This window comes from Halichoerus grypus, chromosome 3, assembly GCF_964656455.1.
Source record: "Halichoerus grypus chromosome 3, mHalGry1.hap1.1, whole genome shotgun sequence".
NCBI lineage: Eukaryota > Metazoa > Chordata > Mammalia > Carnivora > Phocidae > Halichoerus > Halichoerus grypus.
Genome location: NC_135714.1, coordinates 159,721,134 through 159,741,622, shown reverse-complemented (window position 1 = coordinate 159,741,622; position 20,489 = coordinate 159,721,134).

The window sequence follows — 20,489 nt, the reverse complement described above, 5'->3', positions numbered from 1 at the left end:
CAGAGGTGGTTGGGGGTATGGGCTCAGGATTGGTTGGTTTGCATTTCATGCTCGTGGGCAAGTTGTTTGCTGTTCCTAGGAATTAGCTAATCCTGAGAGGCTGTCCCTCCCAGGTCTGCAAGGCTCCAAGGTGTCCAACTATCATAAAATATAGAAAATAAAAAAAACATGATTAATACAAAATGCTTTGTTAGCATGCATCATTTTCACAGCACACATTTTTCTTTTAAAATATGTTTCAGGAAAAAAATAAAAATTAAAAAACAATAAAAAAATATGTTTCAGGAGTGCCTGGGTGGCTCAGTCAGTTAAGCATCTGCCTGCAGCTCAGGTCATGATCTTGGGGTCCTGGGATCAAGCCCCGCGTCGGGCTCCCTGCTCAGCGGGAAGTTTGCTTCTTTCTCTCCCTCTGCCCCTCACCCCTGCTCGTACGCTCTCTCTCCTCTCAAATAAATAAATAAAATCTTAAATATATGTTTCAAGACCTTCTGAGAGTAGCCACACCAAGTTCATGCTTTATCTCAATACATCATGATGTGCGTCTTCCATGAAGGAACTTCATGTTGGCTTTGCTAATTCTGAAAGACAAGAAGATAAAGAAAGAAAAAAGGAATGGACCATAACCACCACCACAACAAAGAGGATTATACACCTTGCATCAGCCAAAAAGGTTTATCAGACTTCCAAGAAGGTTGCAGTCCAGATGGAGGTGGGAGAGGTTGAGGAATAATCCTCAACTGGCAGAGTTTCAAGGGTAAATGTCTGGGTACAGTGCTCTTTCCCTAAAGGCCACCTGCTCACGACATAAAGGAGATTGTTGTGGGTATGACCTTCTTTCTCTTATTCCCCTTCCTTTCATAGCGCCCCCGCATCCCAGCCTCCTGTTCCAGTTCCCAGTCCTAATGGATCTAGATGTGCCTCAGTGAGGGAAGACTGCCTGAATTTCTCACGGTAGAGACTCCTACCAACCTCAATATAAAACAGGCCTCCTTGCTACAGCGCCAGCCATTCCTAAATCTGCTTTAAGTGGAGGTGGAGGGGTGGGAGAACACTTTCTCACATGTTCTTGGAAGTTCAGTGAAGTTGGGACTCAGACTTTTCCCTTCAGTATCCTTCTGGGCTGGACAGGAACATGAAAATGCTGGGTCCGTATCTTACTGGACAGGTCCTGTTTGTTTCCCCATCCTCATATCCTCCCTGCAGGAGAACTAAAGACTTTTTTGCCCTTGTGGAGAATTGTTTAGAAGCAGCTTCCAGTGTGTCTTAGAACCCTAAAACAGCTTGGGGAGGGACTGCCTTTTTTGGAAGGAGGTCAGTGGCTAATGGGGTAGCCTCTAGCTGTGGGGCCTTAGGCAAGTCACCTAACCTTTTGGAGCATGCCTTAGTTTCCTCATGCAAACTGGGTGCAAAAACAGCATCCCCTTAAGGATTGTCGAGAGGAATAAGATAGCCTTTCATAATGAAGAACCTCAGAGCCTGGCATGCACAGAGCGCCCGGGAATGGCTCATTTCTCCTAGTCATATTCAGTTCTAGACCCACCTCTGCAATATATCAAATTTGCTTTTTCCAGGCACACTGCAAAGAGGCTGAACAAACAGGCACTCTGGGTCTAGGAGTCGCTAATAAAACTGGGGAAGAGAGGTGCAGGAGAGTGTGTTCAGTCAATGACCACACTTCAGGTCCAGTCCTGTGGTACTCCTCCTCCACCACACCGTCTGCATCACACAAACTCAATCTCCCAGCTCGTTATCCCAGCTTTCCAGCACCTTCCACAGGCGCTTCCTTGCCTCCTCTTGCCCCTCCTCCCCCCCAACACTCTCCTCTGCTTCTACTGTCTCTTTCCGGCAGGGTTTCCACTCATGTCCCGCCCAGCCCCCTCTCCAAGTCTCTATGCATGCTCTGTGTACATTCTTCGTCTCTTGTTTATCTTCACTGGCTCAATTTCCACCCAAAAGATTGTGTAGGACTCTCCAGTCTTCGCCTGCCGGTGGCTCTGCTGCTCAGTTGAGCATTTAACCCCCTATTGCCTTGGAGTCTTTAATCATTGTATGCCTACCAGTTTTGTCGTTAGCCTTATTGAAGGTCAGGGCCGTGTCTCAGCTCCTCCTTTTCCTGCACACACCAGGAGAGTGGGGAGAAAACTGACAGACACTGAATGCTCGCTCTGGGCTGGCTCACTATAGACATTTAATCAGCACTACAACCCCCTGGGGGTCATTTTTTACAGATAAGAAGCCTGAAGCTCAGACACTGAAGGTAACATGCCCAGGTTCTCAGAGCTAATCCAGGTCAGTCCGGTTCCAAAGCCAGTGCCTTCCCCAGCAGGCCATGCACTAGGCACATAGCAGGTGCTAATAGCCATGTGGCTTCCCGTTGCAGCATCTTCTCTGGCCTCTTCCAGAACTTGCTCCTCCTACCCTATTTCCCTGCTTCTCTCTGCTCTCATGGGAGCATTATGGGCAGAGGCACTGAAAAGAGGGGCAAAGGGATGAATTAAACTACCCTGTACAAGGTGAGCCTGGACAGAGGCACCTGTCCCCAGAGTGGTTCAAAGGCGTTGGCGTCCCCCTGATACCACTCAGCACCCTACATTTTTCTATGTAGTGTTTGCGTTAAGATTATTTTCATGTGGGGCGCCTGGGTGGCTCGGTTGGTTAAGCGACTGCTTTCGGCTCAGGTCATGATCCTGGAGTCCTGGGATCTAGTCCCGCATCGCATCGGGCTCCCTGCTCAGCGGGGAGTCTGCTTCTCCCTCTGACCCTTCCCCCGCCCAGCTTGTGCTCTCTCTCTCTCTCTCTCATTCTCTCTCTCAAATAAAATACAATCTTTTAAAAAAAAAAAAAAGATGATTTTCATGTGTTAATGTGAAAATGCTATGTGAGTTTGGTGACACACTAAGTTACCCTCGGTTGCCCAGTGGCATGAATGGGTCAGGCTTTAATTTTCCAACTGGAGGCTGTCAGCGTGCGGAGCCGCAGGGCGTGAGAGATGTGGTGTAAGAGAAGAGGGTAGGAGAGCAGGAAAACTAGCCCCGGGATGGGTGGGGGGAGGGGCTAGTACTCGGAGTGGCCAGACCAGTGCTCCCCAGACTGTGAGGTGCACACAAATTACCCAAGGCTCTTGCTAAAATGCAAGCTCTGCACTAGTAGGTCTGGGTGCCCCGTAATAATGGATTTCTAACAATCCCAAGCAATACCACGACCGGTCCAAACCCCATCTTCATCCCTTGAGCAGCAAAGAGCTGGCAGCTCTGAGCAGCTCTGTGCAGGAGAGTGGGACATACTCTGAGGAGGGGTGGGGGCCACTATGGACCCAGGTGATCTGTTCCATTTTCCTTTGAGGGACTCCAAGCCTCGTATTTGCCTGTGCCCTTTATCCCACTCTGAAACCCACTCAGGTTGCAAATCCCAGACCTGCAAAAGGCCTCTCTCTGTCCATCCTCAGACCTTTTAAGAAGGTCTGTTCCTCCAACTCTGTGGCTAGGTATGCCAGTTTTCCCTACAGGCTTTTCTGTATGGCAAAAGGGATTAGGGTTCAGGGAAACGTGGCTAGCAGGTAATAACTCAACCTCGTTAGGCACCTCATCAGTGCTTATTGCCCAAGAAAAGCCATCGGGGAAGATTTACTGGGCAATGGGAAGCCAGGAGTATTTTGCTAACGGTGACCCTGGTCACCTCCCCTGTGCCCCCTGCACGGCTGCCCGATTGTGGAGAGCCCGGGCTACGCGGCTGCGTCTGCAGAAGTTTCCCTGCGCACTAACTGGGTGGCCGTGGTCCCTTCCCGTCTGGTCTGCTCAACAGCTTAACAGAGGCCCTCACGGGGAGACACGCAGGAGGCTGTTTGTCTAGGGAAGGAGGCTCTGACCTTCCCACACTCCTCACTGCCGGAAGCAATTTGAGACCTCTTCTCTCCCACTCCCTCAGCTCTCGGTGCCCCCCTAAAACTGAGCAGGCCGTCAGATGGTGCCCCAAAGTGAAGGTATCCAGGGCAGATGATTGAAGCAGAACGGGGCAGAGCCGATTTCTGGGGATGGGATGGGTGCACAGCCCTGTGGGGTGAGGGGTGGGGGCTAAGATTCTGCTCAGCTCTTCAGAGGGGTCTCCTGACCCCCGTGACTGGATAGGGCCTGGGGATCCACAAAAACAACTGCTTTCTTCCAGACCTGCTGACTAGAGCTTCTCTGATAGACACTTTCCTGAAAATTATTTGGGACAATAAAGCCACAGGTCACTGGGCAGAGATTGAGTCACTCAGCCAGGGGTTCCTATTTGGCCTGAGGCAAGTCCTGCCCCCGGGGAAGGCAAGGCCACCCTGGTGTTTTCACAGTTCATAAGGGAAATGGCCACCTGGGTCATGCGGGGAAGGAAGGGCAGATCCTTCCAGATGACCCCACAAAGTGCCCCTATGGGCATCCACAAAGCCATTCTTCCCATTTATGTATTTATCCTGGTTTCCAACCCTCTGAGGGGGCACAAGGGGAGGAAAGAGACAAAACGAGAATAATCTGGAAGGCAAGGGAACAGGTATGCTAGAGAGAGAGAAATGTCCAGAACCAGGAGGCACTGTGGCATTCCTATTTAAAAATTCACAGAATTGGATGTTAAGAGACCTTAACCAGCATTTTATAAGTGGGGAAACTGAGGTGTGGAGAATCTAAATGCCTCATCATCTAAAAATCTATGTTAGTGACCGAGTCAGAACTTGGTCATGTCTCTCAATGTGTAGGTCAGTTTTATTTCTGTCTCCTAACACATGTGATTTTTTTATTATAAAATGTTTTAAACAGTCAAAAAATGCAGAGATAATTGCTATAATTTAACTTATTTCATATATTTTATAAAAAGAAATAAAATATTACAGGCATGGCTGAAGTCCCCTTGCCACTGTTTTAATTCTATGACGTGTTAATGGACATGTTAAGGCTTTTAAACAAAACCTGCTCATGTATCCTCTTGTTGGAGCCAGCAGGTAGCTGATTGGTAAGTAGAATAACTGATGGGTCAAATCAAGCATGACACCACTTCTTCCCCAGAGACCTCTGGACAGGACTGACCCCAGCTAGAGGAGGCACAGGGAAGGCAGGGAGTGAAGAGGCATGGGAGAGCGGGGGGGGGGGGGGGCAGACGGGGGGCAGAGGGGGGGCAGAGGGGCCCGTCCAACCAGGAATTCTAAGAGATGAGGCTGGGTTTGGGGAACTGGCTTCTCCTGGCAGAGTCTGGCTGAAGGCCCCTGAGAAACTAGGCTTGCTGGCACCCCGGTGGGTCCAGCACATTCCTGATGGCTATCTCCTCATACAGGGATGGCAGCTATTTGGTGCCGTCTGAGTTCTGAGCAGGAGAAAAAGTGTGGAAAGAGAACAAGGGAGGAAGGAGGCCAGGTGAGATACCCGGTCTTGACAGACAGACATACCCAGTCCCTCCAGTGAGGGCTCAGTGCTAAGGTCCAGCCATTTTAGGGTGACCTTGCATTGCATAGGGACCGAGTGAAGTAGATGTTTCTAAACAAGTGAAATCCGGCAATACAGAAATCCTCGGCTTGGCCTCAAAACAATGGTAGCTAACACTTACCTGATGCTTAAGATGCGCTGTTTGAAGTACTTTTCTTATATTAACTCACTTAGTCCTCATAAGAGCCCTATGAATAGATACTATGATTACCCCCTCCCCCCCTTTTCAGAAGAAGAAATCAAGGCACAGTGAGGTTGACACTCAGCTAAAAAGTGACAAAGCCAAGATACGTACCAGGCGGGCTGGCTGGGGGTCTTGGGGCTTAACCAACAGGTGATCTACCTTTCGCGGGCAGCACTTCCAGCCAGGGTCCTCACAGAGGAGACGAGGCTACTTCCTCAAGGATGAGTAGAAATTGTCCTCGGAGTCCGCGTGTGACGTGAGTTGGGAAGAGAAGGGTGTGTGCTGGAGGGGCGGCTATCGAACATGCTGTCTGCCCTCTAGGAGCTTCGAATCCAACCGGGAAACAGCATGTATGCAGGGGAGCGGCCTTCATTTCACATGTGTCTCTGAGATCGCCCTTGAAACTCAGGAACGATAGATCACAGAGCAGGAGGGTGCCTTTAGGGGCGCCTGGGTGGCTCAGTTGTTGAGCGTCTGCCTTCGGCTCAGGTCATGATCCCAGGGTCCTGGGATCGAGCCCCGTGTCAGGCTCCCTGCTCGGCGGGAAGCCTGCTTCTCCCTCCCACTCCCCCTGCTTGTGTTCCCTCTCTCGCTGTGTCTCTCTCTGTCAAATAGATAAATAAAAAAATCTTAAAAAAAAAAAAAAGGGGAGTGCCTTTATATGTGATTTAAAAACTCAGAGAAATGATTCACACTAACTTAGGGAGCGTACCTCTGGGGAGGCAGTAAGAGGGAGGTATTAGGTGGGGCTTTAGTTTTATATCTCTAGGGAAATATCTTAAGCAGAAAACAGTCCTAACAAATAAACATGTCTTAAACCATGTTAGTCCCTGGAAATAACCAAATATAAGACCTGGTCCTGGCCCATGAGGAGTTTATACGCTGGTTGAGGAGACAGACATCCAAAGGAAAAGACAATTAAACTTGCAGGGGATAGTACTTACTAGGTGTCAAATTGATAGTGGACAGCAGGGGCAGGAGGAATTCCATATTTGTAAAATTAGAAAGTTGGGCTGGATACTGTTTATTATGCTATTATTACTGTATTATTGTAACATATATGTTAATATATTAGCAGCAGGACCCTTTTCAGATGACATTTTATGTGAACCCCAGATACATGACAGATAAAGGTGAATCTCTGGCTGCTGAGCAGAGGCAGGGAGCTGGTGACCCAGCCCATGCCCAGCATCCGTTTGTCCTGGTGCTGTCCTGAGATCCCCTGTGGTGTTTCAGAACCTGGCTTCAAAACTACTAGACAAGGGGCCTCTTCAACTCACTTTCAAAGCCTGGCAGCTTCAGGATGGAAGGCTTCATGGAGAAGGTAAGCCTTTAAAGGGGCCTGGACACATCCAGAGGTTTGGAGTAGGTGGACTGGAGAAATAAGAGTCTGCCTGGTAAGGGAAGCCGACTTGACCACCACACAGGAGGGTCTATACACAACAAGCCACTTGGCAGCTACAGAAGGTGTTAAAGTCGGGAGAAGTCATATTACCAAATTTGTGTTTCAGAAAGACAGTGCTATCAACAAAACTAAAAGGCAACCTACAGAATGGGAGAAGATAGTTGCAAATGACACATCTAATAGGGGGTTAGTATGCAAAATATATAAAGAACTTATCAAACTCAACTCCCAAAAAAACAAATAATCTAATTAAAAATGGGGAGAAGACCTGAATAGTCATTTCTTCAAAGAAGCCAAACAGATGGCCAGTAGACACATGAAAAGATGCTCAACATCACTCATCATCAGGAAAATGCAAATCAAAACTACCATGAGATACCACCTCACTCCTGTCAGAATGGCTAAATTTAACAACACAGGAAACAACAAATGTTGGCGAGGATGCAGAGAAAGGGGACCCTCTTACACTGTTGATGGGAATGCAAACTGGTACAGCCACTTTGGAAAACAGTGTGGAGGTTCCTCAAAAAGTTAAAAATAGAGCTACCTTATGACCCAGCAATTGCACTACTAGCTTTTACCTAAAGGATACAAAAATACTAATTCAAAGGGATACATGCACCCCAATGTTTACAGCAACATTTTCTACGCTAGCCAAATTATGAAAACAGCCCAAGAGTCCATCAACTGATGAATGGATAAAGAAAAATGTGATATATATACATATAATGTAATATTACTTAGCCATCAAAAAGAATGAAATCTTGCCATTTGCAACGACATGGATGGAGCTAGAGATTATAACGCTAAGGGAAGTCTGTCAGAGAAAGACAAATACCATATGATTTCACTAACGTGGAATTTAAGAAACAAAACAAACGAGCAAAGGGAAAAAAAAGAGAGAGGGAGGCAACCAAGAAAGAGACTCTAACTCTAGAGAACAAACTGATGGTTATCAGAGCGGAGGTGGGTGGTGATGAGGATGAAGGATCGCACTTGCTGTGATGAGCTCCGGGTGATGTATGGAAGTCCTGAATCACTGTACTGTACGCCTGAAACTAATATTACACTGTATGTTAACCAACAGGAATATAAATAAAAACTAAAAAGAAAAAAAACTAAAAAGAAAAAGAGAGTGCTGGTAGAAACAATGACAGTGCAAGAAGGGAGTCAGGAGGCCAGTTCCAGGGCTGACGCAGTTAGAGGGAGGCAAGAGAAGGGGGTCCATGCAGGAGATATTGCAAAGGAACAGCAGGTACAGGGCTGCAGGGTGGGCTTTGGGCTCCAAGGGGCCGAGTTTAAATCCCAGTTCTGCCACTTTGAGGTGCAGCTTCTTAGCGTCTCCTGGTCTAAGTTACTTCTTCTGGCAGATAGGAGTGGTTAATAGCTGGCTGTCATGCAGAAATGTCCTGCAGATCAAACAGGGTCGTGTACATGAAGCACTCAGGTCAGCGTCCAGACCAAGGAGAGCGCCAGCCAACATCGTCCCTGATGCTCCAGTGGGTCATGTCACATTCCCCATCAGGACAGAGAAAGGAGGCAGCAGGCTAGGACTTCCACCAGCTCAGCCTGGAAAAAAACTTTGTCAACAGTTCCATTATCTGACCTTGAAGCAGAGAGTGTTAAGAAGCACGAAGGAATCTGTGTGAAGAAGTCAATTTCCACACGGATAGCATCATTGCATGAGTCCTGGTTACTGCCTCTGGAAACAGTCATCCTGAAGGTGGGGGCTCTGTTCCTTAGCCTTTGGGGCTCAGAGGGGAGGGGAGCTGCTGAGGGGAAGAGAAGCAGGCAGCCTAGGAGCGGCCTTGTGCAGGCGGTATGGACCGAAGCAAGTCCGGGCCTGTGTGCTCCCCCCACCACCACCACCACTTGGACACAGAGGGGTGGTCAGATCAAAACAGAGGCTACGGCAGCCGGCAGGGGACCACTACAGGCCCGGAGGTCAGTGTGGCTGGGATCAGGGTGTCTGCCGCTGCCCCAGGGACACTGCGTGTGTTACTTACTGGTGTTGATGACAATTTTGATCTTCCTGGGTGGAGCCATGGCCTTTTCGTCTTAGGACCCTTCTGTGTCACTGCTCAGTTCCCACTGCCTGCAGCCTGGGGACAAGCGTGCAGGCGCATCACAGCCTGGCCCACCCGGGAGTCTTGGCCCTGCTGCACAGATAAGGCTATTTTCGGGTCAGGAGGCTGTTTCCCTATCAGGTAGGAAAGCACAAAAGGGCAAGAGTTGCTTTGCCCCGTTTCTTTGCCCCTTAGGAAGGAAAAGAGCCTCTGCTTGAAAGGGCTGTGGTGAATAGGATTCCATGAGAGGGTGGCAGGTTACGAGACCCATAGTCGGGAAGGATGCTGAGGAGAGGCGAGTCTGCTTCTCCAGGAGAGGTCACGCAACAGCAAGGTGGCATTAGTGCTGGGCCTGCTGCCGTGGGGGTGTCCCCACTGCCTCTGCTTTGCAATTGCTGCCTCGGAGGTGACAATGTGACCCTGACAGACAGAAGGAAATGATGCAAAGTGATAGGGGGGATCCGTCTGGGTCACTTTCTTTAGATTTATGGAGAGTGTTTATGGACCCACGGAGGCACCCTCCTCACTCCGCAGGCTGAGGCCTAGGAAGAGAGGGGCAAACACATCGCTCTGCCAGTCTACCCCCTCCCCTGTAGATCCTACTCCCATGAGGAACTATTGGTTATCTGCACTTGAGGCTTACCAGCACGGGAATTGCCCTGGGGCAGGATAGCCCTCAAGAAGAAGATACTCGGCAGGTGAGCTTGACTCTTCTGAACACTCTCGTCCTTGCTATCTTGCCTGGCGCTCGCTACCCCCTGTGATGCAGAGGCTCTTAGTTCTTCAACTTGGAGTTGGCAGAGAACGCCAGTTCCTCCCTGGTTATGGCAGGGTGAGGACAGGATTCCGAGGTGCCAGTGGCTGGGTGGCCGGCCACGGTTTCAGCCAGCCCAAAATTACAAAGCCGACCACGTGGACAGAAACAGAGACGAGAGATGGATGGGGGGGGGGGTAGTGAATGAGCTCAGGGGCCTGGGTTCAGCCAGCTTCACCTTAAGCCTTCTTGCCTTTTGGCTATGTGGGCCAAGAAATTGCCTTGATCTGTTTTGTTTTGTTTTGTTGTTGTTCATGCTGGTGTGAGTTGGGTTCCTATCACTTACAAGCCAGAAAGTCGCAGAACTCCATTTTAGCCAAGATGAGGTTGAAGCTGGGAGAGATGACAGCATCTCGCCCTCCATCGCTGAGCCGGTCAGTGGCAGAGCTAAGCCAGGATCTAGTAGATCAATTATGTGCATTCTGGAAGCAGTTCTCAACTCAGGAAGAGTTAAGAACCTCTGCTTGGGATCAAGAACGGTTCACTGTGAAGGAACCGATCAGACCACTTGCCCTCGGGGTGTCTGAGCGAGAGCCTGGGGAGGAGGAAAGGAAGACAGGGTGACAGGCTCATCTCCTAGCCATATTTGTGGCTTTACCAGCCCTTCTGAGTTAGCATTCCAAACCCACACAGGTATATTTTAAACACTCTAGTGCAAATCAGGACAGAGGCTTTGTAAACAGGACCCTAACCTACAAGCTATGTGACCTTGGGTAAGTCCTTTACTTTCTCTAATTTCTGCAGCGGTGTGAGAATAGTACTTTCACGTATGGTGATTAAACGAGAGACAGTATTTATGAAGGACATTTGTGCACAGAAAACACTCCACACATCTCACACTCACTAGCATCACTAGTGTTAGTTATTTGTCACACTGAAACCATGGCCAACAGTGGATGTCTCTGGAGCCCTCAATCTACTGATTCAGTCTCCTGTCCACTCCCAACTGTCAATATCCAAACAGGAAGGCAAAGGGCTTGACCTGAAAAAGAAATCTGAAACATTGCTTAGAGCCAAAAGCAAATGCTTTAGGTGGAGGCCTCAGGAATTTGGGGAATTTGCTTTTTCCCCCATGATGGAAAACTGGAAGCAATGGTGTCCCCTGGTGGACAGTTTAAGTGCTGCAAACAGTGGCTGTGGATTCCTCCACTGGTTCCATTATCACCAGATATTCTTGGGTTGTATGTAATGCTTCTATGTAACATGTTTACAGGACTGATTCTGAATGCAAAGGTCCCTCAGTGGAGAGCGAGACCCCATGGGAACGAATCTCTGTGATCTCTTACATCTCCAACATCTGAGGGTGCTCGTTAGGCCAGACCTTTTCTCTCAGGTGATGCTCTGTGAGGTTGGGATGGAAATATCAGGCTCAGAAAGACACTGCGATCAGTCAGAGAGCACGTGCTGGATGCTCAGTCATCAGCAAAGACAGCTATCTGTTTGGGTAGTTCAATCACAGTGAGGCGCAGGGGCCGGAAATGCAGCTGAAATGGCAACAGAATAGAATAGAGAGTAAATGACCTTCGGAGGCCTTCAAGTTCTACCTCTATCTTTAGTGGTGGTGTTTTGGATAAGTTCCTTAATCACTTTGAGCCTCAGTTTCCTAATCTGGGAGCTTATGGAACTCCTGGGAAGCCAGAATTCAAGGAGTGATTATGGTGGTTAAATGATATAACGCTTGTCAAGCATTTAGTGTGAGCACTTAGTGTGGGCTTAATAGGCGTTCATTATGTTTCTCTGCCCACTGAGTACGCACCTCTTCAACTTGCCTTCCAGCTCCCCAATGGCTCCACGCAACTATACCACCGTACAAATAGTCATGGAACACACCTTCGCGGCCTCTATGGCCGTGTTCTGGACAAGGAAGTAGAAGAAAAGAGGGTAAAAGTGGAGTAAAAGGGAAACTGACAAGAGGTGTTGAGGAGATGGAGGAACGAGAATGTTCAAACACTCCTAGTGGAAATGTAAATTAATGCAACTACTTTGGATAAAGAGTAGACTCTACTCAACCTGCTCACATGCATACTTCCTGACCCAGAATTCCCACATCTAGAACATACCCAACAGAAATGTGCTCGTATATTCACTGAAAGACATGTACAAGAGGGGTGCCTGGGTGGCTCAGTTGTTAAGTGTCTGCCTTCAGCTCAGGTCATGGTCCCAGGGTCCTGGGATCGAGCCCCGCATCGGGCTCCCTGCTCAGCGGAAGGCCTGCTTCTCCCTCTCCCACTCCCCCTGCTTGTGTTCCCTCTCTCGCCGTGTCTCTCTCTGTCAAATAAATAAATAAAATCTTTAAAAAAAAAAAAAAGACGTGCAAGAATTTCATGGCAGCACTAATTATGGTACAGTTGACTCTTGAACAACATGGGTTTGAACTGCTCGGGTTCACTAATTCTACATGGATTCCGGGTCCACTAATACTACATGGATTCTTTACAGTACAGTACTGTAAGTGTGCTTTTCCCGCCTTATGATTTTCTGTTTTTTAAATTTTTATTTTAAATCCAGGGTAGTTAACACACAGTACTATGCTAGTTTCAGGTGTACAATACAGTGATTCAACAATTCTCTACATTACTCAGTGCTTATCAAGATAAGTGTACTCTTAATCCCTTTCACTTATATCACCCCTCCCCCCACCCTGCCTTATGATTTTCTTTATAACATTTTCTTTTCTCTAGCTTACCTTATTGTAAGAATACAGTGTATAATACTTATAACATACAAAATACGTGTTAATCGACTGTTTATGTTAGTGGTAAGGCTTCTGATTAGTAGTTAAGTTTTGGGGGGAGTCAAAAGTTATACACAGGAGTACCTGGATGGCTCAGTTGGTTAGGCGTCTTGAAAAATGGCCAGGAGTAAAGAGTTAGAGGCAGAGAAACCAGTTAGAAGGCATTTGCGCATGATCGAGAGACAGTGCATCTGATCTTAGGGAGTAGGAGTGGAACCTAGAATAGGGCTGGTAGGGGAGCTGGAAGGTGAAATAGAACAATGGAGAGTCAGCCTGTGTCACAGGCAGGGGGGAGCAGTGTGAACAGCAGAGGGAATGCACAATGGAGCAGGAAGAAGGTGGAGAGAGAGGGGCTCGGTTTTAGATTAAGGTGTCTGGGAAATATTCAGATAGAGATGTCCAGGAAGGGACAGGCACTCTGGATCTGGAATTCTGGATAAGGCTAGAGCTGGAGATGCAAGTGTGGGATTTGGCAGTTCCCTGCACAGAAATGGCAGCTAAGCCTTCAGAGGAGATGCCAGCAGCTGGGGAGAAGGCAAGGGAGTTGAACCCTGTGACCGTGGGCAATCCAGAGTGCTGCCTTCCATGTCGCCTCACAGAGTCCTTGGTTCCCATGCACTTTGTGTTGTATATTTCTTTCTACATTCGTCCATGTAGATTCCCCAGTCTCCCCCCACCCCTGCTTCCCTTACCCCCCCCCCACCATCCAAATTTGTTCACCCTTTCAGGGGGCTTACCTCAAGCTCCTTCTCTTTCTTCAAGATTTCCCAGATTACTTTGGCTTGATTTATTTCTCTTCTAAACATCTTTTGTACCTGTGTCAGCTAGCTTTCTCATGACCTGCCTGTGTCCTCTGCTAGATGAGATACCCATTGAGCTGCTACAGATAACAGTGGCCAAATAACAAGCCAACATACCTGGCTTAAACAAGACCAATGATAATTTTTCTTTTCTATAATACCCTGTGTGTAAGCAGAGCAAAGCTGATTAAGGTGCTGGGGACCTAGGCTTCTTCCATCTTGTGGCTGCGTCATAATCTAAGATAAATGCTGTTGCAGCCAGGGCAGGAAGAGAAGGGAAGTGGAGAGAAGGTCCCTTCCATGTGAGGCTGTGTCCTGGAAGTGGCACACGTCACTTCTGCTTACATCCCTTTAGTCAGAACTTAGTTACCTGGCCACTCCTAGCTGCAAAGGAGTCTGGGAAATAGAATATCTGGAAGGCTGTGTGATTAACTGAACCTCTGGGATTCTGTTACTAAAGAAAAAAGGGGGAAATGGATATTGGATGACAGCTAGAAGTTTCTGCCACATGTGTCCCCACTATAAGCATCTTTTGGATAGGAATTGTAAGTGTCAGTGTTCAATTAATTCAATGAATAATTTATATGTGTATAATGCACCCACTCTAGGTTTTTCCTGTCGTATATTTGGCTTCACAAGTGCTTGTCTTACCCAGAGTTTAATGTCCCTCTTGAAGCAAGGACTCTGTCTTATGCATCCTAGTCTGTTTCTGATCCTATAAATATTTTTTTTCTTTTTTCTTTCTTCCTTTTTTTTTTAGATTTTATTTATTTATTTGAGAGAGAGAGAGAGAGAAAGAGATCATGAGCAGGGGGAAGGGTTAGAGGGAGAGAAGAAGACTCCCACTGAGCAGGGAGCCCGACGTGGGACTTGATCCCAGGACCCCAGGATAATGACCTGAGCCGAAGGCAGACACTTAACCGACTGAACCACCCAATCGCCCTAAATATTTTCTTTTAATTATACTGGCCTTGTATTCCACCCCCCCCCATGTTCAATCTAATTATCCTTAATACTTGCCATTTAAAGGTAAGTTGACCTATAGGAGAATGGCTAGAAGAATAAAATAGAGGAATTCTTTTTTTTTTACCATGGCTATAACCTCTGGCTGACAGAAATTCGGAGAGTCCCTGTTATCATGGCTCAAGATGACCCCTGCCAGGAACCAGATCCCTATCCACACATTGGGGAATTTTCATCTAGAGGATTCTGACTACCAAGGAGCCAGGTCAGAATCTGGGTCTTTAATGCAGACTTTGTGGGGTCATGTAAGGCCAGACAGTAACCATTTACTCATTTGGTCAATCAACCAATGGCTTTGGGCCCCTCCTCCATGACAGGCACAGTGTGTGTTGGAAACACACTGGGGTCTGTCACAGACATGAGGGTCTTTGTTAGGAAGGGACAAAAGACACAGAGAGTACATGCATCATGATGGGGAAGTCCACGATGCTCCAGGAGTAGCTACCTGGGGACCTGACCCACAGGGAATGTCCAAGGGAGACATCAGGGGGCCCAGCGTAGGACTGGAGACAGGAGCCATCAAAGGAAAGGTTCACCTTTGGCTCACTGAAGTCTTAACTTCAGATTCCAATTTCCTGGGCCCTAGGGTTTTAAGCAATTAAATTGGGCTGGTGACAGGAGGAAGCGGGAGTCATTGAGGCATGAATGGGAAGGAAGCAGGTCTGGCTGAGACCAGCTTATAATGAAAGCCCCAGAGGGACTAAGTTAGCAAGCGCTCTGAGATTTGCAGCCAAGCCTGCTGGGCATATGTGCTTTTCTTACAGGGGAATCTGGACTGTGTCACTAAGACCACATCCTTCTCTTGGGCCAAGGGTGGGGAGACTTGCTGGAGTCTAAACAGAGAGTCAGGGAGGAAGGCAGAGTGACTTCCCAGAAAGCTCTCCCCTCAGTGAGGGAGGTAGACCTAAGGAGAAATAGCTCAGGGCCGAATTATTTTCACTCTCCAGAGTGTGAATCAGCATCTCTGGTGGTTTAAAGTGTAGGGGGAAATGTAGAAAAAATGGGCAAAGGGGATGCAACAGCCAGAGTGTTTAAATATCCGTTTGCCCCCAGTGACTGAGGGTTGTATCTCTCCCATCCACTTCCCACTCTCTCTGGCATTTTGCTTCATATTTATCCCCTCAGGGAGATTTCCAAAAGGCTCCTACCCCTCTTATGCATTTTTTCCCTCAGGGAATAAGGAAACAATGTCACTCAACAGTCACTTGATTTGTGTAAGGATCTGAACTCCCTGATGAGTATTCAGTAGGAGTCACTCAGGACCAGAGGGTATGGGGTCCGGTCTGAGTTTCTGGCCCTTGGACTCTTTCTGTGGAATACGAACAGGAATATACTCTGCCTCGAATGGTGGTGATGAGTAGGCAATGAAATTATACAAAAATTAAAGGGCTATATCAGTGTAAGGCTGATATACTTATGAAACATACATAGCAATTTGTCCGAGGATAGATCCTGGCCCTGCAAGTCAGTTCATAGAGGCCAGGACAAACCCCAGCTAAGGAATGCAGCTGTACCTATGGGAAAGGTGCCACCAGCAGCATTCTTCGTTACAATCCCAGCTGGAAACCATCTACTTTTTCAGTAAATACATGCGCTGAGGTGCATGTGTTCAATGGAATACGATGTAGCAATAAAAATGAGCAAACTTGGGGGCCTGGCTGGCTTAGTCAGTAGAGCCTGGGACTCTGGATCTGGGAGTCATGAGTTTGAGCCCCACATTGGGCTTAGAGGTTACTTAAAAAATAATAATAAAATAAAATTTAAAACACTAAAAGAAGAGAGAATAGGAGGAGGAAGAGGAGGAGGAAGAAGAAGAAGAAGAAGAAGAAGAAGAAGAGGAGGAGGAGGAAGAAGAAGAAGGGGAGGAGGAAGAAGAGGCAGAAGTAGGAGAAGGAGGAGAGGAAAATGAGCAAACTAAAGGTCCACATTCAATGAAACCATATTGTTGAGGGATGTGTCCCTGTGGGTAAATCCACAAAGAGAAGCCTGTAAATAATCATCACAAAAGTAGGAATAGGTGGTATCTCCCTTGGGGAAGGAAGGAGGAGAGGGGTTTGCATTCTGGAAGTGGCATGGGGAGAAGGGCTGCTGGGGAACCAGCACCCCCTGTTTCTTGCCTCAAGAGGGGGTTACATCTGTGTTCACTTTACAATTATTCCTTAAATTGTACATACATGTTTTATGTAGTCTTCTGGATATGATCTATCCTACAATTAAAAAAATATAAATGTATCTGAAATCCACAGGAAGCCACTTAAAATTAGAATAGTAGCCTCAGAGATCCACTGCCTCAATTTTATAAGTAAGGAGACCGAAGCCCAGAGAAGTTACAGGCTTGTTCTAGGTCACAGAATGTGTTACCAGTCGAAGCAGGACCAGAATGAGGTCCAACAACTTTTAACTCAGCACTCCTGTCCTGCCTTCCATCTCTCTGAAGAGCCCTCTCTGTGGGAAGGTGGAAGGCATGGCTTTCTAAGCCTGGAAGTTCCCTTGTTTGGGGAAAAAGAAAAAAAGGTAAGTTAGTAGGCTGATATAATGGAGAGCTGGTATAAACTCTGCAGATGGTAAACACTTTTCAAATGGAATTTTAAAAGATTTAAATATGCCCCTCCAGAGTCACATCATTGTAGCGATAACATTGCAAAAAAACAAATACCAGAAATCTCTGGCAACTCTGAAATGTAGAGTTGCACTCAGGCTCCATCTGATTTACAGATGGTATCGGGATGAAGGGCTTGAAGGGGCTGGGGAGGGGGGAAGGAAGGACAGGGAGCCAAGAAGTCTGCAATTTTATTGACTTATCCACCTGGCCTAGGTGAGACCCCTAGCCCTGGGACAGTCAGGAAAGGAACCTCTGCTATCTCTCTGAGAGCTTTTTTGTTTTGTTTAGAGGTCAATTACTTCCCATTTGGGAAATTTGTGAACATTAAGAGGTGACTGGAGTGACGGGCCTGAACGATGCAGATAAGAGCTGATTGCTTGCAGAGCGCCTCCCTGGTGAAAGCTGGGCCTTGGATAAGCCGGGGACCCTAAGACGCACACACAAAGGGGCAGCTTTCAGAGCGAAGGAGAGATTACAGGACGGAAGATGGGCAGCTGGGCCGGGCGGGGGGCTTGATGAGCTGAGAGAGGGATCGTTTTAAAGTGATCTTGACAGGCAGAAAGTAGGGAGATGGGAGAAGAGAGTTTCCCTCCCCTCCCTTCCCCTTTCCTTTTGGAACGAAATCCTTGGTGCCCTGAGAATCTCAAACTTCCAGGCTCTCCTCTGAAGAGAAAGCCACATGGATTGTACATGGACAAGGTTTTGTGAGTTTAGTTTGGGGGGTTTTTGTTTGTTTGTTTGTTTGTTTAGACCAGCAAATGTGGATGCTACAATTATCTGGAGAACAGAAGAGAAAATGTCATAGATCAACGGAACTGCTAAAGGATCTTGGCATAAATGAGAGGAACACCCCGGCTGCCACCCACATCCCTTCCGCCAACGGAATGCAGTTTACAAATTCCCAGAAGCTAGCCTTGAATTGTATCTAACTCCTGTAAAATATGACCATGGCTTTGGCATGTGCCCACTTAACTTTTCTCTGTTCCTAAGTCTTCGACCTTTCCTGGAACCTCTCCCGGTAAACAGTGTCATTCCCACACTAATCACCAGGCTTAATCACCTCCTGCGAGCACCCAGCTCCTCCCCCACACCTTCTCCTTCTTTCTAGAGAGGGCATATTGTCTGTCCTACTTGACATGCAGCATCTACCACCGTGTATTTTTAGATACCTTTCTCATGTTAGTCTCGGTATCCAATTAGATAATACCTTTCTTAAGGGTAGCAGCCAAATCTTATTTCCTTTTGTATCCCTTCCAGAAATGTTCAGTGATGACTGAGTTATTGATGATTGAGCCAAACTCCCCCCCCCCCCGGACTCACAGACTTAACCAAGCCCTGGCTTTTCCTCCTGTGTTTTTCCACGCGGTACAAAGTGTGGAGGGAGCATGGGACGCAAGGCCTATTCAGAACATCACATGTTTGCTAACTGCCTCTTGGGTTACTTTTCTATGTTAGAACGGGCAAAAGGGTAAAGAAACTAACATTTATTAATTTTCGACTCTGTGCCCAGGACTTTGCTAGATCCATGTGATGATGAGCTACATTTCTAGGGTAAGGACCTTACCCAAAGAACAGCAACAAAGGATTTTTTTTAAATTACCATGTAGTATTTTAGAATCTGATCTTGGAAAAATGCAATACAACTCACTTAACAACTGAGGGCTAGACAGATGGTTACTCAGTGGAAGCACCGAAATCAAAGTCAACTGTCATGAATGTAAGCCCAGTATCCCTCTTGTAAGGAATACCCCCCAAGGGGCGCCTGGGTGGCTCAGTCGTTAAGTATCTGCTTTGGGCTCAGGTCATGATCCCAGGATCCTGGGATCGAGCCCAGGCCCCCTGCTCAGCGGGAAGCCTGCTTCTCCCTCTCCCACTCCCCCTGCTTGTGTTCCCTCTCTCGCTGTGTCTCTCTCTGTCAAATAAATAAATAAAATCTTAAAAAAAAAAAAAAAGGAATACCCCCCAAAGCAAAAGAGGGATGATAACACTGGATGGCCATTTCCTCATGATGGAGATTTTAACTGTAACCCCTATTTTTTTAAATCTTATCTTAATTGGCTACGGAATATTTATTGATAGGTCCAAATTTAAAGTATACATACTGCCCTGTTTAAGCTCAGGAGCACAGCACTATCACTGCAAGACACTGTGGGGTATTTCTGAATATATATTTTTTATTTTTTATTTTTTAAAAATATTTTTATTTATTTATTTGACAGATTGAGACAGAGTGACAGAGAGCACAAGCCAGGAGGAGGGGGAGAAGCAGGCTCCCCGCTGAGCAGGGAGCCCAATGCGGGCTGGATCCCAGGACCCCCAGATCATGACCAAAGCTGAAGGCAGACGCTTAACCGACTGAGCCACCCAGGCGCCCCTGAATGTATTTTTATTAACAGTAAAGAGAACAGAGAAAAGGATGAAAATAAAGAGGAGGGAAAATGTAAGGAAATGGCAGTAAGAAAAAAGAACGGTACTCTTGTTTTTAGCTTAAACACATAAACTTTAAGAGATGTAAGCTATCCATAGTCAGGTATAGTTTACAAAGGACCAAGAAGTCTGTTTCCCACCTTCATGAAAACAACCAGGACATGTTCAGAAATGAGCATATGCAGGACGAGTACATTTTGATTAAATACTCAAATTTATTAAATAGAATTTAACTTTTGGCGAGGTAGTGGTGGAAGGGTGAAGAATCAGTTTTCATTGTCTAAAAATGTTATCCAGGAAAAACCAAGAGCCTGGTTTCCCTACCAGTGCCTGCCAAAGATAAATGTATTTGATCCCTTGTTCCCCTTAATAAAATGAGCTTGTTTTCAGTCTTCAATTTGCATGACTTCAAACATATTTGGGGAGGGAAGTCATAATTTCCCCTAAAGTTCAGGCTTCCCACCCATGGTGTTTGGCTTATGGACACATGGAGGCCTCCTTTCCTGAGCCCAGTTTAGAAAAGGGTTATGTTTTGAAAGAAACCCTACAGAGGGAGAGGGGGCTGTGAGAGAAGAAATTAGGTAACCTATCTCTAGGGCTCCATCCATTTCGTTTCCTAGGGAAATTCGCAGTTGTATAGGAGGTAAGGAAAGGTGGAGAGATTCTAGCGGTCTACACACATGCACACACACAAATATATGTAGTATATTTACTCAAGGTGCTAGGGTGTGTACACGGAATAATATGCAGTGACCATGAAGAGGAAAATCAGAATGTACAGGATACCTTCCCAGAGAGCAACCTTGTCCCCGGAAAATGAAGACGGAGTTCTCGGAGAGCAGCCTGGGGCACGGGGGGCGGGGTGGGGGGGAGAAGAAGGGGGGAGGGGCAGTTTAAACTCCCAGGAGGGCACGGCTCACACAATAGTCCCTCTCCCTGACCTCCGGGATCCTCCCCTTCCCCCACTCTTCAGTCGGGTTCCCACAC